The following is a 6000-nucleotide window of genomic DNA, read 5'->3' as shown; positions in this document are numbered from 1 at the left end:
AATGGGAAAAAATATTTGCAAACTATGCAACAGATAAAGGGTTAATAACCAGAATCTACAAAGCGATCAAGAAACTCCACAAAAACAAAACCAACAACCCACTTAAGAGATGGGCCAAGGACCTCAATAGACATTTTTCAAAGGAGGAAATCCAAATGGCCAACAGGCACAGGAAAAATTGTTCAAAGTCATTAGCAATCAGGGAAATGCAAATCAAAACCACAATGAGGTTTCACCTCACCCTGGTTAGAATGGCTCACATACAGAAATCTACCAACAACAGATGCTGGCGAGGATGTGGGGAAAAAGGGACACTAACCCACTGTTGGTGGGAATGCAAACTGGTCAAGCCACTATGGAAGTCAGTCTGGAGATTCCTCAGAAACCTGAAGATAACCCTACCGTTCGACCCAGCCATCCCACTCCTTGGAATTTACCAAAAGGAATTTAAATTGGCAAACAAAAAAGAGGTCTGCACCCTAATGTTTATTGCAGCTCAATTCACAATAGCTAAGACCTGGAGCCAACCTAAATGCCCATCAACGATAGACTGGATAAAGAAATTATGGGATATGTATTCTTTAGAATACTATACCGCAGTAAGAAACAACGAAATCCAGTCATTTGCAACAAAATGGAGGAATCTGGAACACATCATGTTGAGTGAAATAAGCCAGTCCCAAAGGGACAAATACCATATGTTCTCCCTGATCGGTGATGACTGACTGAATACCAAGAGGGAAACCTGTTGGAGTGAGGTGGACACTATGGGAAACGGTGGCTTGATCAGCGTAGCCCTGACTGTTAATGAACAACTTAATACATTATCCCTCTTAGTAGTTTTTTTATCTGTTCTACTTAATATGACTGGTTTAGATCTGTAATTGATGCACAGTTATTCTTAAGTGTTGAAAATGAACTAAAATGTGATCCCTGTTGAACATGGTGGTGGGAATGGGAGAGGGAAGAGAGGTATAATTTGGGACATGCTCAGGCTGACTTGCCCCAATTGGTGGAGTTGGAAGCATACCAGGGGATTCCAATTCAATCCCATCAAGGTGGCATGTACCAATGCCATCTCACTGTTCCAGGTGATCAGTTTCAGTTCACAATTGGTCATGGTGGAGGGACTGGGAGTCAAAGGGAGCACATAGACAAGTCTAGTACCTGCTAACGCTAACTGATGGAGTAAATAAAGGGGAGAGTGATCCAACATGGGAAGTGAGATACTCAGCAGACTCATAGAATGGCAGATGTCCTAAATAGCACTCTGGCCTCAGAATCAGCCCTAAAGGCATTCGGAGCTGGCTGAAAAGCCCATGAGAGTATTTCAGGCATGGAAAGCCAAGACACTCTGGCAAAAGATCTCTGCGAGTGAGATCCCAGTGGAAAGAACAGGTCTTCAAAGAAGGAGGTACCTTTCTCTGAAGGGAGGAGAGAACCTCCACTTTGACTATGACCTTGTCTAAACAAGATAAGAGTCGGAGAACTCAGAGGGCTTCCATAGCCTTGGAAACTCATGACTGGAGCATAGGGAGATTACTGATGCCATAGACAAGAGTGTCAATTGGTAAAGTCAACAACAGGAGTCACTGTGCACTTACTCATCATGTAGGATCTCTATCCTTAATGTGCTGTACATTGAGATTTAATGCTATAATGAGTACTCAAACAATATATTTCACTTTGTGTTTCTATGGGGGTGCAAACTGTTGAAATCCTTACTTAATGCATACTAAACTGATCCTCTGTAAAAAAAAAAAAAAAAAAAAAAAAAAAAAAAAAAAAAAAAAAAAAAAGAAATGATCAATTCCCAACTTGACTCTCACTGAGATTAAACATGACAATAGGTCTGATCTGATTTCATCATCATTTAAAAAAAATCATCTATTGTTTTTCACTTTATGTTTCTGTGTGGGAGCAAACTGTTGAAATCCATACTTAATGTATACTAAGCTGATCTTCTGTATATTAAGATAATCGAAAATGAATCTTGATGTGAATGGAAGGGGAGAGGGAGTGGGAAAGGGGAGGGTTGTGGGTGGGAGGGACGGTATGGGGGTGAAGCCATTGTAATCCATAAGTCGTACTTTGGAAATTTATATGCATTAAATAAAAGTTAAAAAAAAATAAAATAAAATAAAAATTAAAAAAAAAAAGACCCACCACAAAAAAAAATATTGTTAATGAAGGAGAAATAATTGTTATGGAGTAGAGTTCTGGACTGAGTAAATTATACCAGACTTTACTGGATCTTATTTCCATCTCAGAAAAAATAAACCAAAGCTTCAGACCTTGATTCAAAGAATCAGGTCCTCCACAAATCTGACAAAGAAATGTGTCAAATATATCCTTTGGATATTATTCTGTGTGGAGTATAATACCATTCATACTTACTCTCCTGCATCATAGCTCATTTTTATTTATTTTTTATTCTTTTTATTTTTATTTAATAAATATAAGTTTCCAAAGTACAGCTTATGGATTACAATGGCCCCCCATCCCCATAACTTCCCTCCTACCCGTAACCCTCCCATCTCCCGCTCCCTAACCCATTCCATTCACATCAAGATTCATTTTCAATTATCTTTATATAAAGAAGATCAATTTAGTATATATTAAGTAAAGATTTCATCAGTTTGCACCCACACAGAAACACAAGTGCAAAATACTGTTTGAATACTAGTTATTTTTATTTTTTTATTTTTTATTTTTAACTTTTATTTAATGAATCTAAATTTCCAAAGTACAGAATATGGATTACAATGGCTTCCCCCCCATAACGTCCCTCCCACCCGCAACCCTCCCCTCTCCCACTCCCTCTCCCCTTCCATTCACAAGTTTGAATACTAGTTATAGCATTAATTTACATTGAACAACACATTAAGGACAGGGATCCTACATGAGGAGTAAGTGCACAGTGACTTCTATTGTTGACTTAACAAATTGACACTCTTGTTTATGGCGTCAGTAATCTCCCTAGGCTCTAGTCATCAGTTGGCAAGGCTATGGAAGCCTTTTGAGTTCACTGACTTCGATCTTATTTAGACACAGCCATAGTCAAAGTGAAAGTTCTCTCCTCCCTTCAGAGCAAGGTACCTCCTTCTTTAATGGCCTGTTCTTTCTACTGGGATCTGACTTGCAGAGATCTTTCATTTAGGCCCCCTTTTTTTGCCATAGTGTCTTGGCTTTCCATGCCTAAAATACTCTCATGGGCTCTTGAGCCAGATCTGAATGCCTTAAAGGCTGATTCTGAGGCCAGAGTGAACAGCTCATTTTTAAATAATATATTTAAAGATTCATTTATTTACAAGTAAGAGCCACAGAGAGAGAAGGAGGAGGGTGATAGAGAGAGACATTCTCCATCAACTGGTTCACTACACACATGGCCACAGTAGCTAATGCAGTGTCAGGCTGAGGCCAGGAGCTAGGGGCTTCTTCCAGGTCTCTCACATGGATGCAAAGTCCAAGCTTTTGGTTGTCTTCTGATGCCTTCCCAGGAACACTAGCAGGGAGTTGGATCAGAAGTGAAGCAACCAGCATTGTGGAATAGCAGGCTGGGCCGCCACCTGCCATGCCAGCATCACATATGCATCACATATGTATGCCAGGTGTAGCTCTGGCTGCTCCAGATCTAGTTCCCTTGCTTTGACCCAGCCATGCCCTGGCCATTGAAACAAGGGGAGTGAAACAAGGAGAAAAGAATCTCTCTCCACCTCTTTCTCTATGGCTCTTTCAAATACATAAGTCTTAAAAAAATAAATATTATTATATTTTTCAGAAAATTTAGATTCACAGAAAAATTAAGAAGAAAATACAGAGACTTGTCAAACATCTCATATCCCTGTACATTATTACCTTTTCCTATTATTTACATCCCCAGCAGAAGGTTACATTTGTTACAGTTGGTGAGCATGCAAATCAAACACATCGTAATCACAAGTCCATATATTCTAGGTAAGAGTTCACTTTTAGAATTGTACACTCCATGGATTTGCAAAATGTATAATGGCATGTATCTAGCAGAATAGTATCATTATGGCAGAAAAATTCCTCTATGCTCCATCCTCTAATCATCCTTCTCCTGCCTCTTGAACTTGAAGACCACTATTTTTTTTTCCAATCTCCATACTCTTGCCTTTTCCTTGATGTTGAACATATAGAACTACATAGTTTGTAACCTTTTCAGATTATCTATGATTTAAGATTTGCATGCTTTTGCATGACTTGAGAGCTCTTTATTTTGAAGTACTGAATAATATTTCATTGTCTGGATGTAACATAGGTTATACATTGACCTACCAAAAAACATCTTGGTTGCTTCCAAGATTAGGCAATAATTAGTAAGCTGCTGTAAGCATCTTGGAGAACTATTTATATAATAGTAAGTTTTAAAGTCCTTGGGAATAAACAACATCAGTTGTAGATTAATATGGTTGACTACCTTTAGTTTTGTAAGAAATAATCAATTGTCTTCAAATTGGCTTCACCACTTTGCATTCCACAAGCAATGAGTGAAGATCCTCTTGCTTCACATTCTCTCCAGAATTTGGTTTCAGTGCTTTAAATTTTGGTATATTAATAGGTGTTTGGTATTCTAATTATATCTTAATACCTAGGCAGAAACTGTCCCTGCCTAGCAACTGTAGGTTTGGGGAAAAAAACAGATTTATGAGATGCAATAGATATGGGAGTCATAACTCCATATGTAAAGTAATGTGTATGTGCATAAAAATTTTTCACAATACTTGTTTGAATGTTAACTTAAACACACTTATTTCATATAACCAGGTCCACTGTTTGATTGGTTAACTTTTATGTTGGTTTCAGGACAATCTACAAAGTCATAAACATTAATTAATATTTAATTATAATTAATTATAGCTTAAAACCTATAGAGACACATATGTTTATCAAAATCAATATTTTTCTTGTTCCAAAGACAAATGGTTTCAGTGACTCTTTGTACAAATTTTCTCAATGTATCAGTACAATTTATGGAGCATATCTTTTGCTTCTACATATCAATTTTTTTTAAATATTGAAATTTTTTTCTTCAATTCAATAAGTTTTCTGTGAATAAGTGATTTTCTTTTTCTTTTTTTTAACTTTTATTTAATGAATATAAATTTCCAAAGTACAGCTTATGGATTAAAATGGCTCCCCCCCCGTAATGTCCCTCCCACCCACAACCCTCCCCTTTCCCACTCCCTCTCCCCTTCCATTCACATCTAGATTCATATTCGATTCTCTTTATATACAGAAGATCAGTTTAGCATACATTAAGTAAAGATTTCAACAGTTTGCTCCCACACAGAAACATAAAATGAAATGAAATGAAATGAAATGAAAAATACTGTTTGAGTACTAGTTATAGCATTAAATCTCAATGTATAGCACACTAAGGACAAAGATCCTACATGAGGAGTAAGTGTACAGTGACTCCTGTTGTAGACTTAACAATTGACATTCTTGTTTATGGCATCAGTAATCACCCTAGGCTCTTGTCATGAGCTGCCAAGGCTGTGGAAGCCCCCTGAGTTCACGGACTGTGATCATATTTAGACAAGGCTAAAGTCAAAGTGGAAGTTCTCTCCTCCCTTCAGAGAAAGGTACCTCCTTCTTTGATGACCTGTTCTTTCCACTGGGATCTCACTCATGGAGATCTTTCATTTAGGTTTTTTTTTTTTTTTTTTTTTTTCCCCAGAGTGTCTTGGCTTTCCATGCCTAAAATACTCTCATGGGCTTTTCAGCCGTATCCGTATGCCTTTAGGGCTGATTCTGAGGCCAGAGTGCTGTTAGGACATCTGCCATTCTATGGGTCTGCTGTGTATCTCACTTCCCATGTTGGATCGTTCTCTCCCTTTTTGATTCTATCAGCTAGTATTTGCAGACACTAGTCTTGTTTATGTGATCCCTTTGGTTCTTAGTCCTATCATTATGATCAATTGTGAACAGAAATTGATCACTGGGACTAGTGAGATGGCATTGGTGCACGCC

The sequence above is a fragment of the Oryctolagus cuniculus genome, chromosome 5 (genome assembly GCF_964237555.1).
Source record: "Oryctolagus cuniculus chromosome 5, mOryCun1.1, whole genome shotgun sequence".
NCBI classification, from domain to species: domain Eukaryota; kingdom Metazoa; phylum Chordata; class Mammalia; order Lagomorpha; family Leporidae; genus Oryctolagus; species Oryctolagus cuniculus.
The sequence above is the reverse complement of the archived record's forward strand: the minus strand, read 5'-3'. Positions refer to the sequence as shown.